At 39.3% G+C, this 24771-nt stretch overlaps 1 protein-coding gene across 2 annotated transcripts in view; it reads left to right on the forward strand.

Moving 5' to 3' along the window:
- The window catches only part of TFDP2 (transcription factor Dp-2), a 203214-nt gene that overhangs the window by 115607 nt on the left and 62836 nt on the right, over positions 1 to 24771 (forward strand). The window contains exon 1 of one of the 2 annotated variants that reach the window (XM_068990309.1): positions 17033 to 17037. The exons of the other annotated variant lie outside the window; for it this stretch is intronic. The gene's annotated coding sequence lies outside the window, so the exon portion shown is untranslated. Of the gene's footprint in view, positions 1 to 17032; positions 17038 to 24771 lie in introns of those variants that run through there. 2 annotated transcript variants of the gene reach the window in all.

Raw genomic sequence — 24771 nt, forward strand, 5'->3', positions numbered from 1 at the left:
TGAGAGTGGGTATCCTTGTCTTATTCTTAATCTTACAGGAAAACTTTCAGCTTTTCACCTTTGAGTATAATTTCAGCTGTGATTTTATCATAAATGGCCTTTATTATGTTGAGATATGTCCCTCCAGACCCACTTTGATGAGAGTTGTTTTAAATCATGAATGGCTGTTGAGTTTTGCCAGAAGTTTCTTCCACATCTATTGAGATGATCATATGACTTTTGTTTTTCAGACTGTTAATGTGGTTTGCCCTTGGGTTTATAGTGTACATCTTTAAGTTATTACAGTCTGCTTTCAAAGAATTTATGTCATATTTTGTATACTTCCATTTTCTTTCTTTTGTGCTATTAATAGCATGCCTTTAATTTTAAATGTTATAAGCCGTATGATACATTATTAGTGTTCTAGTTTAGACTCTCAGTTATCTTTTCAAGTGATTAAACTTAGGAAAAAAATTTCTTCCAGTCTAGTAAAGAGAAAGTGGATATAGTTATTTTAAAGTCCCTTTCTGATATTTTCAACATCCAGGTCATGTATGAGTCTCTGTTTCTTGGCTACTTTTTTTCTTTCAGTAGGGGTTTTTTCCCCCTTTTGTGTATATTTTACAATTTTAATTTAAAGCCTGATGCTTTGTATAGAACAGTAGAGCTTGAAATAAGTAGCATTTATACTTGGAAATGGGCACGCTTCTACTTCTATTATGGCATTTGTGGGATTTAGTGAGTCAGTCTGGAGTTGAGCTGGGTTTGGCTTCTGATGTTGCCATGATTATATTCAGTGCACCTCAGAGGAAAAAAGAGGTTGTACCTTTAAGAAAAATCTTGGTCTTTGGAGAAGGATAATGATTCTGAATATTGCATGATGGGAAGGCATGTGTGAATCCTATGAGAATAGGGTGGGTATAAGTTTTTATGGAAACAACAAAAGTTATCTTTAAAAATATAATGTAACAAATCATCTTGTTAAGTCACAAGCAGTGCTGCTTATGTGTGTTTCTTATGAGGTAATCTAGCAAGGGAGCAGAATATTCTTCCTTGTTTCAAAAAAGGCCTGAAGCTCTGGCATTTTATGGACACGCAGTGTTTCTGCAGAGGAGTAGGGAGGTGATCTGTGCCTGGTGCAGGCGGCATTACTCAGCAGTACTCTCAGTGGCAATGAACTCTCAGTGAGGCCATGTGAAAGACTACATTAGTGTTTCTCTAGCTTAAATACAAACTGCAATCACCTGAGACCTTTAGAACAATACTTCCCACCCTCAGAGGTTTTGATGGAGTTGGTTTGAGATGTTTTTTGGACATGAGATTTTTAGGTTTCCCAGTTGATTCTAATGTACAGCCAAGGCTGAAGGTATTTCCTGTCAAGGCTCACAGAAATTCTGTGAGCTGTTGGAGACTTTGAAGTGTCTGGAAATTTTGCATTAGCAGGTGGAGAAAATACCAGTGATATTTAAAGTATTGTCATTTCTGTGATATAAAGGAAAAGCAATTGTTCTATTGTGTACTAAGAAACAACTTAGTATAAGACAGGTCTTGAAAAAATAAGTATTTTGAAGTTGACCGTTGTTCCAAAGCAAATAAAAATTATATATTGCCATTTCCATCAAATATTGTTAGAGTTTTAAAAAGCTAGTAATGTCTCCCACCACCTAGATCTTGGTTTCTAATACTGTTCTCCAGTAAAAACATTCAGGGGCTCCATGGAAAAATAGCTAGTCTGTTTTTGGGCAGGAAATATACAAAATGAACCTGGAGTGTCTCATGGGACCAGAAAGTAAGGAAATATTGAAAAAAAGGAAAAAAGTTGGAGCATGCCAACCCAACACAGGAGCCAACCTGAAAAAGATCCCAATGGCCAAAACTGGAGCAATTAGAGCAACAAAATAAATAACGTAATGTTGGATTTTAACCTGAAGTTAAAAAGTAACCATAAACAAATAGGTATTCATATAAGTAAATGACTGAATAGATAAGTAGGGGAGAAGAGACAAGTCTCCTGTACAGAATTCCAAAAGATGATGTAGTTTACTTCCTGCTCAAGGAGGTAGAGCTTAAACCCTCCCACTGCTCCATTTCTTGCAGTGCTTCCAGACAGTAACTCCAGTGAATATGCGGTGGAGGTGGGGCAGCAACTTGACAGTGGGGAAACCTAGAAACAGCAGTTCATCCAGGTGATCCTCAAAATTAGCATTAATGGTCATAAATTATTTTGATAGCATATGCCCTTGAGACAGTGTAACGAGATCTTCCCAATAACCCATAACCCTAATCTAACAACGAGAGGAAAAAAAAAAACAAAAAACAAAAAAATCCAGACTGTGGCTTTCTACAAAATGCCTGACCAGTACTTCTCAAAACTGTCAAGGTCTTCAGAAACAGGGCAGATCTGAGAAATGGCCACAGACCAGAGGAGAGTAAACACCATTCATGTTTAACTCTTTGCAGCTCCATGGACTGCAGCTCATCAGGCTTCCCTGTCCTGCACTGTCTCCCAGAGTTTGCTCAAACTCATGTCTATTGAGTCGGTGATGCCCTCCAACCATCTCATCCTCTGTTGTCCCCATCTCCTCCTGTCCTCAGTTTTCCCCAGCATCAGGGTCCTTTCCAGTGAGTCAGCTCTTCACATCAGGTGGCCAAAGTATTGGAGCTTCAGCTTCAGCATCAATCCTTCCAATATTCAGGACTAATTTCCTTGAGGATTAACTGGTTTGATCTCCTTGCTGTCCAAGGGACTCTTCGAGTCTTCTCGAGCACAACAGTTCAAAAGCATCAATTCTTCGGACCTCAACCTTCTTTATGGTCCAACTCTCACATCTGTACATGACTACTGGAAAAACCATGTAAAAAGCATCATGTAAAAAGCTTAAAAACAAAATCTTCCTCTATCAAATTAACAAATTTCTAGAATTTGTTAGAATTCTAGAATTCAATTTCTTAGAATTATGACCTGTGTTGGCAAAGGTAAGAAAAGTTGGTATCTTCATTTCATATCCACTTTTTATCCTGTTTATTCTTATCTTTTTATCTAAGAGTGTGAATTACCACAGGCACTCTGGGGAGCAAACTGGTAATAATGTTCAATTGCTCAGTTGTGTCTGACTCTTTGGCAACTTTGATAGGTAATAATTTTAATAGGTAATAATACCTATCAAACCCCTTGAATGGGTTTTGTTGACCAAGTGCAAACCCTTCTGACTTAAGTAAGAGACTTGAGTGTAGAGGTAATTCTTTCATGAGTTTATTATGGCAAAAATAAAGAGACTGTGTCAATATCCATTTGTAAGGAAACAAAGTATGATGCATCCACTCATAATCATGTTATGCATTCATGATTGTCTTTAGAGAATATTTATCGAGGTCTGATAACTTTCTTGTTGCGTTTTAGTCTTCTGGTCAGAATGGCATTCATAATCCTGATTTTTTTTTTTTGTATACATGAGAGTAAAAAACATTTAATGCTGGTTGTATTATTTGATAGATGAGGAAACAGGGACTTGAAAATGTCCAGTGAGATGCCCAAGTCTTATGGCTAGTAAGTGACTAAAGTAAGAGCTTTTTAAGTGAAGTATAGTTGTTAATATACTATTATTTTGGTTTCAGGCATGCTACATGGTGATCTGATATTTACATATACTAAGAAATTATCACCATGATAAGTCTAGTCACCACCTGTCCCCATACAAAGTTACTGCAATATTAGTGACCACATACCTTGTGCTGTCTGTTACAGCCTTGTGGTTTATTTATGTTATAACCAGAGGTTTTGTAACTCCTAATCTCTTTCACCTATTTCATCCCCTTTCCTTTGTGGCAACCACCTATTTGTTCTCTACATCTGAGTGTGTGTTCATTTCATTGTGTTTCTCTGTTTTGATTTTTGGATTCCACATGGCTCTGTTTTTTCCTCCATGTTCTTTGCTTTAGCCCCAAGTAAGAAAATAAGAAGTGGGTTCCTTCTCCTGTTTTGTGTAAATAACCAAAATTAGTAAATTTTCCCCCAAACACTCCCTTATGTGTATTTTACTTGTCTTCCTCAGTTTCAGTTTATTGGCTTTACTTTTTTAAAAAATTATTTATTTATTTTTAGCTCTGCTGGGTCTTCCTTCCTTTTCTTTAGTTGCAGTGAGTCTGGGCTCCTCTCTAGTTGAGGTCTGTGGATTTCTTGTGGCAGTGGCTTCTCTTGTTGTGGGACATGGGCTCTGGGGCACACGGCTTCAGTAGTTGCAGCGTGTGGGCTCAGCAGTTGCAGTTCCTGGGCTCTAGAGCCCAGACTCAGTAGTTGTGGTGCTCAGGCTTAGTTGCTCCGCAGCATGTGGGGTCTTCCCGGACCAGGGATCTTGTCTCCTGCATCGGCAGGTGGATTCTTTACCACTGAGCTACCCGGGAAGCCCAGTTTACTGGCTTTACTTACAATTATGGGTATTATATGAACCTTTTCACAATTCTATTCTTCTACATAAAATTCTCTTCTCCCTGCTTTTACCGTGGTCGACACCTCCCCATCTTCCCTTCAGAGAAATCTTCCTGACCACCTGTTTTATCTGAAAGACCATACCTGTCATGCCCCTTCCTAGCTCTCTAATGCCTACTAGCTTCTTTCATAGCAGTGAGTACAGCTGATACTTTCGTATGTGTTTGCTTGTTTCCTCCATTAGACTGTTGACTTCCTGAGGCTGGGGATTGCTTTTCCCTTCACCAGTGTATTTTTAGGTCCTCTTCTTATGGCTGGCAAATTTTAAACAGTAAATATGTGTAGGTTGAATGAAGAAACTTAATTTTTACAGCTGTAAACAGCTCTTTAAGAATTTGTCATATACTTTAATTGAGTTTAACTTAAATTTTACAGATGTTATTCTTATAATACATGTTTAATTCATCTTATCTATATTGGTCTTGATAGTTTAATGTATTTTATGTAGGAATCTGGGCTTCCCAGGTGGCGCTAGTGGTAAAGGACCCGCCTGACAGCACAGAACATGTAAGAGATGCCTGTTCCATCCCTGGGTCAAGAAGATCCCCCGGAGGAGGGCATGGCAACCCGCTCCGGTATTCTTGCCTGGAGAATCCGTTGGCCAGAAGATCCTGGCAGGCTACAGTCCACAGGGTCACAAAGAGTTGAACAGGACTGAAGCGACTTAGCATGCACAGCATGCATGTAGCAATTTAGAGGAAAGAAGTCAAGTTAGAGGTGAGGAAAGCTCTTAGAGTAGAGGTGGAAGTACTGCCGGCTGCTCAGGAGTGGGTAGACTTTGAAGAGGTTAAAGAAAAGGGAAAGACATTTTGGACAAGACTCTTGTATACTTTTTAAATACGCTATATATTTATATAGTGTATATATAAATAGTCGACTCTGCGACCCCATGGACTGTAGCCTATCCGGCTCCTCCGTCCTTGGGATTTTCCAGGCAAGAGTGCTGGAGTGGATTGCCATTTCCTTCTCCAGGGGATCTTCTTGACCCAGGAATCGAACCCGGGTCTCCCGCATTGCAGGCAGATGCTTTACTGAGCCACCAGGGAAGCCTATATATATATTTTCCTGTGAATCTAAAACTTTGCTAAATATAAATCAGGAAAATTGAGGAAACAGTATAGCTATTTCCCATATATCCTTTGTTCCCACTTGTACATGTGTTGTTGTCTTTTTTTTTCAATTTTAAAAATTGTAGTAAAATACACGTCACATAATATCCACCATCTTAACCATTTTTAAGAGTCTGAGTGAACTCCAGGAGATGGTGATGGACAGGGAGGCCTGGCGTGATGCGATTCATGGGGTCGCAAAGAGTCGGACACGACTGAGCGACTGAACTGAACTGAAGTTCATTGGTACCAAATATATTCATAATGTGCAAGCATCATTCCATGCATCCCCATAACTCTTTTTCATCATGCAAAATTGAAACTCTAAACCTTTTAAATAATACCTCACAATTTCTTCTCCCTAGTCCCTGGTTCAGTTCAGTTCAGTTCACTTGCTCAGTTGTGTCTGACTCTTTGTGACCCCATGGACTGCAGCATGCTAGGCCTGCCTGTTCGGAGCTTACTCAGACTCATGTCCATTGAGTTGGTGATGCCATCCAACCATCTCATCCTCTGTCATCCCCTTCTCCTCCTGCCTTCAATCTTTCCCAGCATCAGGGTCTTTTCCAGTGAGTCAGTTCTTCGCATCAGGTGGCCAAAGTATTGGAGCTTCAGGTTCAGCATCAGTCCTTCCGATGAATATTCAGGACTGATTTCCTTTAGGATGGACTGGTTGGATCTCCTTGCAGTCCAATGCACTCTCGAGTCCCTGGTAACCACCATTTGTTTTCTGTTTATATGGTATTGATTACTTTTAAGTACCCATATAAGCTGACTCATACAGTATCTGTCTTTTTGCGACTGGCTTATTGCACTCGGTATCCTCATGGTTGATCCATGTTATAGCATATGGCAGAATTTCCTTCCTTTTTAAGGCTGAATACTTTTCCATTGTGTGTGTATGTGACATTTTGCTTATCATTCATCTGTCAATAGGCAAATGGGATGCTTTCATTTTTTAACTATGGTGGGTAATGCTGCCATGAGCTTAGGAGTACATATATCTCTTTAAGAGCCTACTTTTAATTAAATATGTCTATCAGTTGAATTGACCCAGCAGTATCATGATAATTCTAGTTTTCATATTTTGGGCAGTCAACATTCTGATTTCCGTAGCAGGCGCACCATTTTACTTTCCCACCCATAGTATACAGGCGTTCCTGTTTCTTTACATCTTCACCAACACTTGTTTTCCGAGGTGTTTTGATAGTGACCCATCCTAATGAGTGTGAGGTCTTACATCATTGTAATTTTAATTTGTATTCCCATGATGATTAGCAGTGTGGAACATATTTTCATGTGGATATTGGCTATTTGTAGAAACATCTTTTAAAGACCTTTGCCCATTTTTTAATCCGAATGTTTGTTTTCTCTTGTTATTGTTGAGTCTTAGATTTCTTTATATATTCTGGATATTAACCCCTGTGAGATGTATGATTTGTATGTGACGATCCACTTTTCACTTGATGCTTTCAAGATCCTCTCTTTGTTGAAAGATAAAGTTTAATTCTAATGCATCTCTTTGAGTTCACTTTATTTGGGGTTTGTTGAGCTTCTTGGATGTTCCTATCCATGTCTTTTATTAGATTTGGGACATTTTCAGCCGTTGTTTCTTCACGTGCTCACTTCTCCTTTCCTGTCTTCTCCTTCCGGAGATTTGATGGTGAACGTGCCGGTCTGCTTCATGATTTCCCATGGGTCCATTAGGCTCGTTCATCTTCATGTTTTTTTTTTCCTTTCAGTTCCACAAGCTTGATAATTTCCATTGTCCTATCTTCTTGTTTGCCGATTCTTTCTTCATTTAATTATTTTATTTTTCAGCTCCAGAGTTTTTTTCTCAATTGCTTTTTAGGTTTTTCTCCCTCTTTGTTGATATTTCCATTTTATTCATGTACCATTTTCCTGACTTTCTCTACATCTTCCTTTAGGTCTTTGAGCATCTTTCAGACAGTTGTTTTAAAGTCTGTCTAATCTGTCTACCATCAGGACTTTTTCAGGGACAGTTTTGCTGATTTTTTTTTCCCCTTGAATTGGCCATAATTTCCTGTTCTTTGTATGTCTTGTGATTGTTCATTGAAAACTGGGTGTTTAGATTTAATAATGTAGTAACTCTGGAAATCAGAATTTCACTCTTCCCCGGGGTTTGCTGTTGTTCGTTACTGGTTTTGTTCATTAGGAAAAAAAAAAAAAAGAATTGTTGTGGCCTGTCACCGTACCAAAGATGAGCCTGAGGTGTAGACTTAAGGTCTTCTCAGATCTTTTCTGAGCCTTTGCCTGGGTGTGTGTGGTCACTTTCTAATTTTTCCCATAGAAGCACTTGTTTTTTAATGTCCAGCTCTGGGAAGGGTAAAAAGAGAAAAAATGGAGGGAGGGAGGGAAGGACACCAGTCCTTTAAATCCCCTGGAAGTCACTTCAGCCAGAGAGGAAGGAACAGTTGAGGGAGGTGCACCAGGGATGTGCCCACTTCTTTGTCTGCACCTCTGTGAGCTGGAAGCAGCAGTCTGCAGTCAGGACACAGATGCCTGGTACTTGGCAACCGGGTCCTTTTTGCCCACCCTGGTTCCCACATGCTGTGTGCAGGCTGCTCCAGGAACACGTGCACAGCTGCCTGCCACATGGCTGGGATGGGGGAGGGGGGACTTCAAGTGCACCACCGTCTCAATGGACCAGAATTAGCTGCAGTTTACCAAGCAAGCTTTCCCCTGGAAGTTACGAGACTTCATTAGTCCAGAGTTTCAAAACAGTTAACCTGAGACAGATTGTGCCCCTGCCGTTGTCGCTCAGGTGAGCAGAGATTCCTGCTGCTTGCTATTCCGCCCTCTCCCTAGAATCCTCTTTGCTACATGAATTTTTAGGACAGGACTTCAGGAGTATCTCTTGCATGTTTGGGAAACCATTACAGAAAATTGTAGTTTACCAGTGCAGAAGACAGTCAGTTGGTGGTAATTAGTATTGAAAAGTTATTAGTCATAAAAATTCATCTGAAATCTAATCAAGACTCTGGAATTCAGGCAAAAGCCGATGAAATTTCTTCTGTTGTCAGTGGCATTCTTTTAACAGATGAGAAGCTACTGAAGGTGTTTGATCAGTAAAGGACACTTGTCCACTCACTTATTTACTAGATATTATTTGAGTATACACTGTGTGCAGTATAGTTTTCTGGACAGAAAGGGTGCAGAGATGGAATGCGAGAGCTGGAGAGCCCAAAACCTGTCATAGAAGAATTCACATGCTATCAGAAGTGATAGACATGTAAGTTACAAAGGAATGTGACAGATGTTACAATAAATGTCTGTCCACAGTGTTGTGGAAACTTAAAATAGGACCAAATCTCCTTCAGGACATTGGGAATATCTTAACGGAAGAGGCAGCATTTTATGGTTTGTGGGGAGGAGTACCGGTTTACCAGGTGAAGAATAGTGAGAGTTTAACAGTAAGGTCATGGTCTGTTCAGGGAATTGTAACTCATTTATGCCTCTGGAGTTCTGGGAAATAGACCTTGAAAAGCAATTTGGGATCCCATCATTAAGGACCTAATGTAATCTGTTTGATGAGGAAACCATGAAAGATTTATAGGCAGGGGACTGAAATGATTTTCCTTTTTTTCTCATTTAGAATAATTTATGTGGCCTTAATATATGATATAAAGAACAATATCTAGATTTTAGTAAGCCTTTTGATTACATCTACCATTGAATTTATATCTGTAATTAATATCCATAGTCATTAAATGCGTGGACTTTGAGAAGTTAAGAACTGGCTTAGAATCATAATGCTACCACTTTGTAGCATTTATACAAGTTTTTGATGTGGTATGAGTGACAGTCTCTCAGTCGTGTCCGACTCTCTGCAATCCCATGGACTATAGCCCACCAGGCTCCTCTCCATGGAATTCTCTAGGCAGGAATACTGGAGTGAGTAGCCATTTCCTTCCCAAGAGAATGTGGTGAACCTCCCTTTTCTCATCTGGATAATGGGGCTTCTTAATAGTTTCTGGGCCCTGCTGACTGGGGAGAAGTAATGAAGTCTCTATTGGATGGGGAAGAAGTCAAATGAAACTTTACACTAGATGTACTAACGTCTCAGTGTCTCTAAGGACTGAGTGAGGGTAGATTTTGAAGCAGATTTGAGAGATGGCCATAAAAAAGGTGTACATTTAACTTCAGTTCAGTTCAGTCCAGTCGCTCAGTTGTGTCCGACTCTCTGCGACCCCATGAATCGCAGCGCGCCAGGCCTCCCTGTCCATCACCAACTCCCGGAGTTCACTCAGACTCACGTCCATCGAGTCTGTGATGCCATCCAGCCATCTCATCCTCTGTCATCCCCTTCTCCTCCTGTCCCCAATCCCTCCCAGCATCAGAGTCTTTTCCAATGAGTCAGCTCTTCGCATGAGGTGGCCAAAGTTCTGGAGTTTCAGCTTCAGCATCATTCCTTCCAAAGAACACCCAGGGCTGATCTCCTTCAGAATGGACTGGTTGGATCTCCTTGCAGTCCAAGGGACTCTCAAGAGTCTTCTCCAACACCACAGTTCAAAAGCATCAATTCTTAACTTACAAGAGGTAATTAGTTCTAAATAGACTTTTATGTGTTCTGCATCAAAATCTGGGGAAGGGAACCATTGAAGGTGTTTAAGCAGGAAACCATATGATCCAGTTTTTCCAAACTGCTTAAGTTGTATCCCAATATAATTATTAATAGTGCTTCCCCTTTTACGCTCAGTGGTTAACCCAGTTTGGATAATAAATTATGTGGCCAGTCACTTTCTAAAGCAAAGATACAGTAAGAACAAAGGGCCATGGTTGAGCCTTGTAGAATACAAGCAGTGAGAAAATAATAAAGAAACCAGCCTCTGGTCAAAGTGAAACAGAGAAGAAATAGTCTTTAAAAACCCAAGAGAGAATAATTTTAATTGTATTAACGAGGTGAGATTTGTGAGATCAGCAAAGTCAAATTAGCAAGGTTATGGACCATAAGCATACATTAATTCATCAAGGTGGAGCTCCTTGTCTGCTCTAGTTAGTGCAGTTTCTTTTGGGGCAGCTGGAGGGAAGTCAAATGGGTTTGTTTCTTTTAGGATAAGGGCTGTGTCTTTCATTTTTATATCCTTAGTGCCTAGATCAGTAATTGTTATGTAGGAAGTACTTGGTGCATTTTTTAAGAATTGAAATATAATTAATAGTTTGTAAAAAGGTGAGATAGTAGCCATAGATACTACACTTAAAAGCAATTCAGTCAAATGGAAAGGAGGATGTTTTTAGTTCGGCAGCAGAAAGGAAAGATCTCTTCATCTTAAACATTAAGATGAACTCGGTGAAGAGAGAAAATTAAACTTTCTGAAAGGGGAAGGAAGTTTGAAACCTAAAGATTCTGCTGCTTAGAAAAGAATCTATTGTGAAGTGAACAGTGTGGCCTTACACCCTCCCCTGCCCCCAGCCCCACCTTCCACCAGGCACTGCCCAACCTTTGAAGATTTATGAATACGGTCATTGGAGTCAGAAAATCTAGAGCTAAATCTTGACTTTGCCTTTTACTAGATTAATGGCAAGTCATTCTAGTCTATATTCTATCATTCTATTCTGTATTCTCTTGTATTTAAATGTCTCAGAGATTTAGTTTACTTTTTAAATTGAAATTTAATTAAAAGAGACTCTAATTTAGAGTAAAAATTTTTTAATATCATGCTAACTTTTTTTATTTTTTAAACCCAGACATTCTTGGGCCTAAGTTAATACTTATAATGATGTTGACTTTTTTCTTCAAAAAAAAGTTTAACAGATAATGTGTGCATGTGTGTGTGCTCATTGCTTGAGTCATGTCCAACTCTTTGCCACCCCATGGACTGTAGCCTTCCAGGCTTCTCGGTCCATGGGATTTCACAGGCAGGAATTCTGGAGTGGGTAGCCATTCCCTTTTCCAGGGGATCTTCCTGAACCAGGGATGGAACCTACATCTCCTGTATTTCCTGCACTGCAGGCAGATTCTTTACCCCTGAGCCCCTGGGGAAGCCCTGATAATGTATGCACCTGACCAAAATTCAAGTGGTAAAATGGGGCATACTCAGCTAGAGATTTTAGTGTCATCTGTGAGATGCTGATCTCTTCCTCATCTCCCCAACTACTACACTTTACAAGATAATGTCCTTCTGGCCACAGTTGATTATCCCAGCACATCATTGCTTTGACAGCATTTCGCTAAGACAAGCACCTGACCCCCGTTCAGCCATCGAGTGACTTCCTGGTATGTTAAGGCTCAGGTTGAGAGAAGGTTAATGGAATCTGTAAGATAGGAACTAGTGATACGTCAGTAGCCATGTTTCCCGCCAGCTGGAGAATGCTGATCTTTAGTGAAAGAGAATCATGCTGATGTGAGAGAAAATCAGGGGGAAAAGAAAGGAGTCAGTCAAACACAGTCTTAGCACCCTTAGAGTTCCTGAGACCCTCTGCTTCCTTGACCCTCCTAGTTTGGATTCTGTTACTCTTTCTTGCATTCAGTGAGCAAGTTGAGGCAATGGGTTTCTTTTCAGGTCAGACTAGCTTGAGAGGAGTTTATCTTCTAATTCAACTAACAGCTGAATTTCGATGAAATATTCTGACTCCAATGCTCATGTTTTCTCCCCTGCAACACATTCTTTCTCTAGGGCTAAAATCTTAGGTCTAAAGTTCCGTTCCTTCCTAACTTGTGGGCTTTCCAGGTGGCACAGTAGTGAAGTATTGAAGCCTGCCAATGCAGGAGACACAAGAGACTCAGGTTCAATCCCTGGGTCAGGAAGGATCCCCTGGAGATGAAAATGGCAACCCACTCCGATATTCTTGCCTGGAGAATCCCATGGACAGAGGAGCCTGGCAGGCTATAGTTCATGGGGTCGCAAGGAGTCGGACATGACTGAGCACACTCTTTTTACCCCACCACCACCACACCACCCCCAGTCTGTTACCTCTAACTCCTTTGATTTCTTCACCTTCCATAGATCCTTCTCCAAGGTACTGGCAAATGCCTCCCTCATCCTGGAAAGCCTTCGCTTTGATTCTTTGGGCTCCATTAAATTCAGTTGTGACTAAAACATGCATAAGGATTTTGGTAGAAAGTTTAGAAAAGGTCATAGATTGCAGCCAGATTGGGGAAAATTTAGACAGCAGTCTTAAGTCGTTTGCTATTATTGTATTGCTAGACCAGAGATATTTAATAGAACTTTCTGTGATGATAGAAATGTTCTGTGTCTGCAAGCTGTTATCCACATGTTGAGGACTTAACATATGTCTAGTGCAACTGGGAAATTGAATTTTTAATTTTATTTAGCTGTAGTCAGTTTAAATTTAAATAGCCATCCAAAGCTAAGGCTGGAACCCCCCTGGTGGCTCAGTGGTGAAGAATCTGCCTGCAGTGCGGGAGATCTGGGTTTGTCCCTGGGTCGAGAAGATCCCCTGGAAGCGGGCAATGGTATCCCACTCCAGCATCATTGAACACAACTAAAGCGACTTAGCTCACATGCACGCATAAGGCTAAGGCTACCAATGTTGACAGTGTAGCTCTAGCCATCAGGAAGTCATCAAAAGATATAGTTTTTATTTATTTTGTTTTTAAATCAGGGAAGTGATGTGTGTTTTATAAAAAAGAAAAGTGTGGAAACTGTGTGGGTCTTTGGATGGTGAGGAAGAGGCAAGAATGGAAAATCACTTTCTATCATGTGCCTGTAACAAGGCTGGGAACGTAGGTAGGTGAGCTGCTTTGGGACAGTAGAGGTGACGTTCAGAAGTTGCATTGACTTCGTGGGACATGTGGACAGAAATGTCCAATAGGCAACTACAAATAAGAGTTGAGAGCAAAGACTAAGATTAGACGTGTGCATGTTTGTAGTCATCTACGTAAAGGTAATAAAGCCGTAGAAATGGGTTATGGCCTCCAAAGAGGGAATAGAAACCTTGGATGAAGGAGCATCAAAGGCAGAGGCTTGGAAAATATTTACATTTAAAGGGTAGAAAGAGGGAGAAGATGTGCAAAAGTCGAGTCACTATGTGATATTTTTAAGAAACCAGCACTTATCCTTGCAAGTCGTAGCAGGAACCCTTTGCTTTAGGCATAGCCCTCATCAGAGAGATTAGACATTTTACTTGAAAATGCGAGTAAGTATATCCCTCATGATATGGATCTGGTAGAGAGCTGTAATAAGCAGCCATGGGGCAAGTAAAAACTACCATTGTGCTATCATAGTGTCATTTCTGCCTGTAGAATCATACATGTATCTGTAAAATATGATTAATCTTTGGTCAGGTTGCCAATAAACATAGCAGAGCTTAGTGAAGTGAATCAGCATATAAACCTAGGGAAGGGAATGCCTCGAGTCCGTTAATGTTTGCTAGATAATCAATATATGTAATCAGTATTATAAATAATATGATGCGTAAGTGTATTTTCTTCTCTCTCTCCTTCCTCCCTCACTTTTTTCCTTTCCTCCCTTCTTTTCTGTCACCCTCCCTCATTCCTTTCTTCCTTCCTTGTTCCTTTCTCCCATGCTATGTGGCTCATAGAATCTTAGTTCCTTGACCAAGAATCAAGCCCCCTAATCACTGGCCTGACAGGGAATTGCCTTAAACTGATTCTCCATCTAAGATTAAGGAGAAACTGTTTGGGAGAACCTACATTGGATGCATTTTATTCTGCAAATGGGAAGACTCCTGGAATGTCCCCACAGTGTGTCACACGCTCATGAAGGTATACAGAAGGTAGTGCTCATGCTGCCTTCTTAGAGGGGCTTGGGAGTAGATTAAAGGATAGTGTGAGTGAAAGATTTGGGAGTTGAAAGAAGGCACTGGCAAGGAGGGCAGATAAGGAGAAGACACATGGAAGAATAGAGGTAGGCTTAAGATCAGAGATCACGAGCAGACAGTAGGGGGTAGGTCAATTTGCTGCTTAGCTCATTGCCTGATACAAAGGAAAGGTGAAAGGTAGTCAGGGAGAAGCAACATAGCGCCTGCAGGACCAATGAAATCCTACTTTGCCTCCACCTTTTTTTTTTTTTTTTTTTTTAAGATTTATTTATTTATTTTTTGGCTGTGCTGGGTCTTCATTGCTTTGCAGAGGCTTTCTCTACTTGCGGGGAGTGAGATCTGCTCTTCGTTGTGTGTGGGCTTTTTATTACGGTGGCTTCTCTTGTTATGGAACATGGGCTCTAGGTGCATGCGGGCTTCAGTTGTGCTGCACAGGCTTAGTTGCTCTTAGTTGCATGTGGGATCTTCCTGGCAAGGGAATGGAACCGGTGTCCCTTGCATTGCAAGGCGGATCCTTAACCCCAGGACCACCAGGGAAGACCTGGCTCCATGTTATTTTATTGATTACTTGACCTCAGTCATCACAACATCTTCCTGACCTCAGGTTACTGTTAATTTATTGTACTAACTATTCCGGATAGAATATTTGAGCATGTAAATCGCTATCTAGTCCTAGGGATCCTAGAAGTAGGATCCATGTACCTGACTACTAGAAACTATTTTTTCGTTTTGCTTTAAGACTGTAACAGAGTAGGTATGACCTTTTCTAGCCCCGGAATATCCTGGCCTCGGATGACATGGGCTATCACTTGGGGCTGGCCTCGTAGGTCAGAGGTATGTGCTTATTTATTGTGTTGTTTCTGGTAAGGCAATCAAGAACAGTGAGCAGCAGGGATAGGAAGATTGTTTTCAAATGTGGGTGTATAAACAGAGGTATTCATACTAGGTTTTAATACTCAAAACTGATAGGGTGCTGTGTAATTTTCAAGTTTCTTGTTTTATTTTGTTTTTAATTCAAAATGCCCCTGAAAAATGATGGTCTACAAAACCTTAGTGTATAGAATTTTAACTGATTCCTTTACTCAAATATTACAGTGACCTCATATTTATTACTGAAAACAGATTTTAGATCTGAAAAGCTACAGGCCCATTGAGGTTGTATTTTCCAGTTTCAAGCTAATAAGTATTTGCAGTTCAATTTAATTTACATTGTACAGTATCTTTTTTGACATATCTCTGTGTGTAAGAGGTGGTAGATACATAATCCATTTATAAAGAAAAATTTGGCTAAGAAAAAGCTCTGTTGGAGTTTTTTATTCAGTATATGTTTATTTGAGTGTCTAACAGTCTCTGTCTTAGCCACTGGGGATATAGCAATGAAGCAAAGAAAAGATCCTTGCCCTCTGGAGTAAGCTATACTTTCAAGGGAGAATATTTCACATTAGGTAATAACTAATCAAAGGAAGAAGGGACCTGAGATATAAGCAAACCCACTGGAGACAGGGGTTTATTACATTTGACTTTTGTCTGTTGTGTTCCCTGCTGTATCTCAGAGCCCAAAATAGTGCTTGGCTCATATGTCTGTTGATGAGAAGTGTTTATTGTTTTGAATTTGTATAATCAGAGACATGCACTTTAATAAATGATTTTGCACCTAGCTAGTTGAAAAATTTATCATTTCCTTTACCTTTTTATATTTGTTACCTACTTTTTGTTTCTCTTGGTGTCCTCATGGCCCGATGCAGGAGCACCTTATTAATATTAATAATTAGTCGTATGGTAATCTGATACGGCAAAGGTTAGATTTGGAAAGGAATTTAAGAGGTCATCTTTTGTTCAGCTTCCTGCCTAGGAAAAAACAGTAAGATAATTAGGTATGTATTTTTAATTAATCATTTAAAAAACTAGGACAACATAATTGGGTTCTCTCTTGGGAAAGTAGTGAAAGGTACTTAACCCTAGATATAAAGGTACTAACCTGAAAAAATTAGAACTTCTAACTGTGTGGGAAAGTGAAAAAAATTGAGCACCACTAAGCTGCTCTTTGTTGATATCAGAAATGGGCCTGTCATTCATTTTGGCATTGAAGCATAGCCTCCTATCTCAGGGGGCAGAACCAGGACTTTTTTTTTTTTTTTCCTCCCAGAGGAGCTGGACAGTTATTACAGGTTGAAAAGGCTGACCAGTTTTTCAAGAGTTTCTCCTTTTTTTTCCCCCCTGCAACTTATGGTGCTTTTGCTCTGCCTTCAAGATGCACTAAAATCTCCTCCTTTGTGACTGCTTCGGAGCCAACAAATACCCTGACATGTATAATTCGAAATATGCAGAGTTCATGAGTAAGTTCCATCCTATTTTTTGGCCAGTTAAAATTCAAGTGATTTTTAGAAAAGTGTTAGGATCGAGTTAGGCATTGTGTTGTTTCACCACTTTTATTTTAAGGCTATTTCTGAAAGTCTTTAATATGACTTTGTTTCTTTTTAAGTGTTTTTGTGGCATTAGACAGTACTCCTCTTTTGAAAGCCAGTAACAAAACAATTTTCTTGAGCATCTTTTTAATTTTACTGAGAAGTATGTTAAATTGAGTGTCTCCGAGCTCGATTGCTCATGTCTGACACAGTCTCAAGTTTCCAGTGAATGGTAACAAAGACTGTAGAGTGTTGTTGGTACTGCAGTGAGAGGCATGCTTCTTTAGACCAGGTAAGAGAGATCATTTTGTTTCTTACTGCTGGGTGCGTTTTTACAGCGTTTATTTTATATTCTTTAAACAGCAGCAATGTTAAATTGATAAACAGCCAGGAGCACGCTGATTCCAAGACGTCCTTGCTTGTTGCAGACAGGAAAACTACAGGGTATGGGGGTTGGGGTGGGCAGGGGGGAGGGGTGGAGTAAGCTTAGTTCATCACTCAGTTACTTATATAAATCAATTAAAATGTAAAAATAATTCTGGAGCTCCATTTTCTCTGTTCAAGAACCAAAGAAGCAATTAAAGAAACAAATCCTTTTAAAGGTACTTCGTGGTTCTTACTTGTGAATGCAATTCAGAAGGGAGTTTTTACTTTCATTTCTTTCCAGAAATAAAATAAGCTTTGCCTCTTACCATACAATTTTTTTTTCTCATTTATGAAAACTTTGAAATTGTCAAGAGTAAAATCCGCTTCCTGCGGATCTTTGGAATAAACCTGACACTTAAGAAAAATATTTCAGCTTTTATAGCTGTTTCATTCCCTTTTTTCCTAGTTCATTTTTCTTAAAAGTATTTGTGCTTTGAAAATGTCAGCTGTATTCTAATGAAGCTCAGGCATTGTTTGCTCATAAAGGGGCCGGTGCATTCCACTGCTTTATGGTTTATTACCAGGCACAGTGTGAGAGTGTGGGTGGCACCATTTGGTGTCTGCCTCTTGGAAGGGACTGCCATTATGTTAGCATTGGATTGGCAAGGAAAATACAGCGTGCAAGATCCTATATGAGTCTGGATCCTGTGAAGAAAATTTTAGCCATAAACAGCCCTGCCTGAGCCTGGAATGTGACAGCTTGCTCTCTTCAAGTGTACTCTTGAAGCCTGCATTTCAGTTACAATGAGTATTCCCCCAGTCACATCTCTGGTTTTGTGGTGTATGTAACATTTACTCATTCTGTGAACTTCAGTAAAGTGAATGTTTCTGGATAAACTATGACATTTTAAATGGACACAGTACACTTTTCAATAATATGTTTACTTTAAAAAAAAAGTTTGAAGGAACTTAGTGTTGGGGGGTGGCGGGTGGAGAGGGGGAGGAGGTTAGGCAGAGGCTTTCTTTCAGTTTGGAAAGCCCTGATGAAAAAAAGCAACAGATGTTTCTTCTGTTACAATTGAGGTTGTTTCATTCAAAATTCACAGTAGCTGGAATGGGGAGGGGCGGTCATAAATCTGACTTAATTAGTCAATAAAGAAAAAATAGTCATTTAAAATTTATTCTTTTATATTGAGGATTTGAGAAACAGTAGAGTAACATATTCCAAGTAACATACTTTTTGAAGAGGTTTTTTTTTTTTTTTTAATTAAGTTGTGTGTCATTAGTGGAAATGTGAGAAAGTTAGTGATAGAGGAAATGATCATTAAACCATATATAATATTATGGAAAAAACTAAGCCACTATAAATTATATAAGGAATACTTAGGTGGCAAAAGTTTGCACACTAGATATTAAGGCTCAAAATGAAATTGCAGCATGAAACATCATTTACATTTAGTGAGAGATTATTTTATCTTCAGTGAGAAGCATGAGACTTATTCCTAAAGATCTTGGAATAAGAAAATGTAGGAGAAATATTTTGAGTTTAATTGAAATGATGTGTTGTAGTTTCCCTCTTTAAAGAAAAAAAGAGGATAGTAAGCTTAGAGCAAGTAAGCTCGTGGAGAGAGGAGAATGTTTATCTGCTGAAAAGGCTAAGAAGGAAGAAGAGCTTGGAAGCGATATGCATGAAATGAAAGCAGTCAAAAAATGGCTTTTCACTGGGTGAAGTTCATAATGAGTAAAGTAAAAATGTCTCCTTTTACAAGTAACACATAGAGAAGCTCTGTGCTCCCATATAGTATGTGTTTATATATATTACAATTTTATGCATCCCTTAAAGTTAGCTCTTAGGAAACCAGTGCTGAGCACCAGATATTTCTGATTAGGCACTTACTAAAATGTGGCCCCCACCCTGCACCATGAAGTTAGTAATATATGCTAGTCAGAAAATTCTTTGAACCGTAGTTCCAAATTTGCATATGGAGCAAATGTTAAACGGTTTTCTAAATGTTTAGCTGGTCTAAGGAGAGGACTGAGAAAGATAGCAATGTTAAAGGGGATTATTAAAAATTTCTCTTGCTCCTTGCTACGATCTCTGGGCTTCCCAGGTTTTCTTTGCTTCACGTATTGACAACAGAATTCAGAGATTTTGAAACTTTTCAGACCACTTTTTGAATTAAGATTAAGAGTTTAAGGAATAGCAGTATGGAGCGGTTGAATTGTTTTTCTCTAAAATAAGTAACTTACAGGAGCTTAAAATGGATTTACCAAATTATAGGTTTGATTAGAGTAAGAATGTTTATCATTTTGACCGAAGAATGTATGTAGTGTTAATGGACTAGAGAGCCCTAAAAAAAAAAAAGGTGACTTCACATGTGATACATAACTTTCACAGCATCATGGCTTAGAGTTATCAAAAATATATCACTTATGATTATAAATGTAAGTATGACAGTATATTACCACATCAGCAACAGGAGTGCAGAAGTCATAGAGACTGTTAAGCCTTCAATTTAAGAATAGCATACTGAATGAAGACTTCTGGAGTAAAATACCTGTGGTTCCTGCAAAAACTGAGGTCTGGGAGGTGTGAACTTTTCCTACTCATTTCTCTCCAATTCCAAAGACCCAGAAAGTGGCTGATTTAGATGTTCTCTTGGCTTTACCTATTTTTATGCCATTAGAAACCATTCATGGTGACCTAGAAATCTCTCATCTCTGGTGTGTAAGTCATAAGGAAGATTTGCCGGAAGCCTATCTTTTTCTGAAAAGAAAACCTTTTTACATTGTTGTTAAGGAGCAGGTACAAGTGCTGTGCTTTAAGTGTATCATGAGCTAACTCTGTTTTGCAAGTGGCTACAGGAACCTGTGGTGTAATAACATTCTTTCTTTCTACCAAGTGTTAAGCAACCAGTTTTCAAGTGAACTTTTGGTTCTTGACTCTGAAGCCAGAGATCATCAGCAGGGGGCTTTGCTTTTGGCACTTGGCTTTCTCTTGCACAGTTTGGCAGCTCTCTTGGCAATTTCTCTGACAGAGAAATGAAGAGACTTCTAACTGAGCACTTACTGTGTGCCAAGTGGACCCAGTAGAACTTACTTTTTAAAAGTTTGCAGAATCTTTTCATGGGTAAGATTTTAATACAAAAGAGTTTGTTGATATTGATGTCTAAGATTTTGTGCTCTTGACAAGTATGGTTTAAATGTAGCTTCAGTGATAGCTCTCAAGTGGAAGACAGTATTGAAATAAGAGTATTGATAACAGTGCAGTTTTGAATAAGTTAACAGCGTGGCATATGGAATACAATAATCCCGGTTTTTATTGCTAAAGAAAAGAACTGCTTTGAAATTCTAATTCATGGGTGGTCTTTGGTCTTTTTGAGTTTGTTTCCTAAAGTTTTAAATTTAAGAACGCAACTTTTAAACTGAATCTGTCTGTAGCCTTTGGCACCTTTTGTAAATATTAGAAAAAGAGCTTCTCTTGAAAGTGTGAAAGTGTTAGTCGCTCAGTTGTGTCTGACTCCTTATGACTGCATGGACTATAGCTCCCCAGGTTCCTGTGTCCATGGAATTCTCCAGGCAAGAATACTGGAGTGAGTAGCCATTCCCTTCTCCAGGGGATCTTCCTGACCCATGGATCGAACCCAGGTCTCCTGCAGGCACGTTCTTTACTATCTGAGTGATATATTTGTAACAGGGTCTGGGGCAAGTTAGCATCTCAGAGGGGTTATGGGCTTCTTCATGAGAGTGATTTCCAATTAAGTGCCCTTGGGTATGCTGATGCTCATCGGGCCTGATCTTGTGGTTGCACCCAGCTGTGTTGATCTACTCCAGCCATTCAGTGGCTGTTGGTCCAAGATAAAATATGCTGCTTTCCGCTCACTCTCTTTTCTAGACAACAGACAGCGTCTGTGTGCCATCTGGTGGGTCTGTTGGCTCTGGTGAGGTGCTAAAAGTAGTGGCTGAAAATAGGCTAAACACTGAAAAGATATAACATGTAAGAACAAGAGACAATAAATTAATAATAATAATAATAAATAAGAGTCACTTGGCCCTTTCTCTTTTTAAGACAAAAATGGAGATAAGTGGAGTAGAAAGAGTCTACTTAGACACCATTACTTCCTGAATTTGAACACAGAGCAAAAGGGTACTGTAGCCGTTTGTCCCAGTCTTGCTTGATCCTCAGAATCGTCTGAGGTACTTGCTTATTTAAAGTACTCATTGCCACCTGGTTTTTGATTCTTGAGGTGTCTAGTGGAGCCCAGAAACGTATTTTGATGAAGAGGGATACTACCCTCTCCCACTGTTGTCATCCTCTTTGTGTCCTATGACCAGGCACATGGGAAGAATTACTGGGAAGGCTTGGAAGAACCGAATCGTTTGAGGCCATATGGCAAACTTAATTATTAATCAGAAGATAATGTGTCCAACACTTGGAAATCCTAATTAAGGAGGTGGAAGTGGAAATCAAGAATTAAAAGTTGTCCTTGTCTCAGCAAGGTAAACAGAAAAAGGACAAAGGGACATATTTTAACTAAAGATAAAGAAGCCATTGAAAAACAATAGGATCCAGCCTCTAGAAGAGCTGAATGTTTTTGGATGGACATTGAAAAGGAAAAGTCCTACAAAAGAAACCCAGGGAGAATGGACTATATGATTTCTAAGATCTTATAGCTTTGACATTTGATGAACTAAATGAGAACAATTATAATATTCCTGATACCAGAGCTTGAATTAGCAGCTCATTTAAGAAATTAGTAGGCCCTCTTTAAATTCTGACATGTGAGGAGAAGAAGAAAGAACTGTTTTTCTCTTTTCAGATTGAAGAATCCAGGGTATTTATGGTTATGGATGCCAGAGGAAGGGAGAGCTAGCTAATGGTTTTAAAAGGTGTCCTCCAAGTAAAAATGCTTATCAAAGCCAAGAGAAAAGACTGGATCCTCCAGGGCAAGGAAGGACTAACATAAAAGATTTACTGGTTCATTGGGAGTATGCTCTGAGGGCTGCAAAGTTGTTTTTTTGGGGGGTGGGACGTTATGGTCACTTCAAGGATCCTCTCTGGTTCCTTGGAAAGATTCTGGTTAGGTGGTCCTTTGTGGTGGCGGGGGAAATCCTAGAAGTCTTGTTTTCTGACAGCTGCAAAAACATTCCAACTCTGGCTTCCATGCCTGTGATATATAGGAATGTGCATTTCACTTCTTCTGTCTTCATTTATGCTGTAAGGATGCTTGATTTCCATTTTGGAACCACATACACTAAAGGTCATTTTAACCATAACTTTGGAGAGCTTATGAACTTTTCTATTTCTTAACCTTACCAATTACAGCGATACCATGGTCACCCATGTTACAAAGTGTAGTAATGGTGTTGGATTTAATCTTAGCAACTTTGGTGAACATGATTGAGTGCAGATTCAATAATATAGAACACAGCAGTGTTATGGGGTACATACAGGTAATGCCCAGTATATAGCTAAACCGTAAATAGAAAACTTAAAAAAAAAAGTTAACATGAAGTCAGAGTGACTGCAGGTTTATTTACCTTCAGTCCCCAATCCCTACATGCGTCTTATACATGGATGTGCTATATTTTACTATCTTTGCAGATCTGCTATTTCCCCTCTTTGCAAACTAATGTGTGCTTGCTTTATGAAGATGGTGCTGTTGATCTGTGGGGCCTGAGTTATTTTTCAAATCAAGATGATAAATATCCCCTGAGCCATCATATTGTTCTCCCTACCCGACTCTCTCTTCAGTGACGTATGTTATTTGCTAGATGACTGGCTAGAATTAGAAATAGGCTGAAGACTGTGGAATCTTCCCTTTTTGCAGAATGAATGGACCTCTTCCAGAATCGACCTGTGACTTGACCTCGTTAGTACTGTATTTGAAACTGATCTATAGTCCTTTAAAACCGTTATTAACAAATAATTAAAGGGTAGTGTGGGAAGGAGGGAAATGCTTGACACTTTCTGAGTCTCCTTATTCTCTGTTGGAAATGTTAATCATGAACAAAGTGAAGCCTGTGATGCTGTCGTATAAAGAGGCACATCAGTGGAGCAAATAGTAAGGTGGAGTTAGTAGTGCGACTGAAGGTAGTCCGTAAGGTAGACGTTCATGTAGCGTAGCGGGGGGGAGTAGAGTTCTCATTAGATGGTAGCCAGCCACCATTGGCAGCCTAAAGCAGCCATCTAGGGGGCAAAATTGGGTCATTCATTTCTCACATTAAATAAATTCCAGATGGTCAAGGATGTAAAATTTAAAATGAAGGTATCAAAGTAGAAAACATGGGGGATGTTTAATACAGTCTTTAGTATGCAATGAATGACAATTAAATTCAAGAATAGCATATCTAACTGGAAATACCAGACTTGTGCATGCTAAGTCACTTCAGTCTTGTCCGACTCTTTTGTGACCCTGTGGACTGTAGCCCGCCCGTCTTCTCTGTCCATGGGATTTTCCAGGCGAGAATACTGGAGTGGGTTGCCATGCCCTCCTTCAGGGGATCTTCCTGACTCAGAGATTTAACCTGCATCTCTTATGTGTTCACAGACCTTTTTAATATGACATTAAAGTCATAAAAGGAAAGAAGTATACGATTGACGACATTCTTTTCAAATGTGAAGAGAAAATCATATATAAAAGCCAAAGACAAGTGTCAAGTTGGGAAAAATATTTTCACCAGGTATAACAAAGAATATTCTTACCCTTTCAGGATTTAAAGAGAGTCCACCAGTGAATCACCACCAGCCAATAGGAAGATGGTCCTAATTCTCAGGAAGGAAAATTTAGATGACTTTTAAAGAAAGCATATTAGCCTTATTCTTCATAATAAAACCAAAATAAAATCAAAGTGAGATGATATTTTTAGCCTAAAGACTGACAGAAATAAAGTTTGATAAAACACTGAGTTGGTAACGTTATGTGGAAATGGATACATTCATACATTTCTGAATAGAAGATGAATTTGTACAAATATTTGGTACAACAGATGTGCGTAAAGATATATGTAGTCATTGCAGCATTATTTGTAGTAATAAAAAGATTTTACTATTAATGTTTGTAACACTAAAAGTTTTCCAGTATTAAGGGACTCAAGCTGCTAGAGCTATACAAAGAAATATTATATAGCTAACAAAGTAGATGTTGAAGCAAAATTACATATGTATGTAAATAGGTAGGGAAAGACATCTAAAACAGATACAGTATTGTTAAGTGGTAAAAAAGCAATATGCAAACTGATTTTTTTTAACCATATGTGTAAGGGAAAAAGGATATATATATGCGTATATGTTAGTATATGCCTTGAGTATTTCTGAAAGGTTATATAGAAACTGGCGTTGTAGGTGTCACTAGGGAAGAGGGGGAATGGTTAGGTGGTGGTTGGTGATGGGAGGAGATTTAGTTTTCATTGAATAATATGCCTATCTCCTGAATTTGTATCGCATGCTTCCATGCAGACATTCATGTATTCGTGCATTCATTCATTCATCTGACATATATTTTTTGAAATTTTTATTGGAGTATAGTTGCTTTACAATGTCGTGTTAGTTTTTGCTCACTGTGCAGCAAAGTGAATCGGCTGTAAGTATACATATCTGTCCTCTTTTTTGGGTTTCCTTCACATTGAGGTCACCGTGGAGCAGTGACTAGAGTTCCCT

Source organism: Capricornis sumatraensis, chromosome 1 (genome assembly GCF_032405125.1).
Source record: "Capricornis sumatraensis isolate serow.1 chromosome 1, serow.2, whole genome shotgun sequence".
In the NCBI taxonomy this organism is placed as follows: Eukaryota; Metazoa; Chordata; class Mammalia; order Artiodactyla; family Bovidae; genus Capricornis; species Capricornis sumatraensis.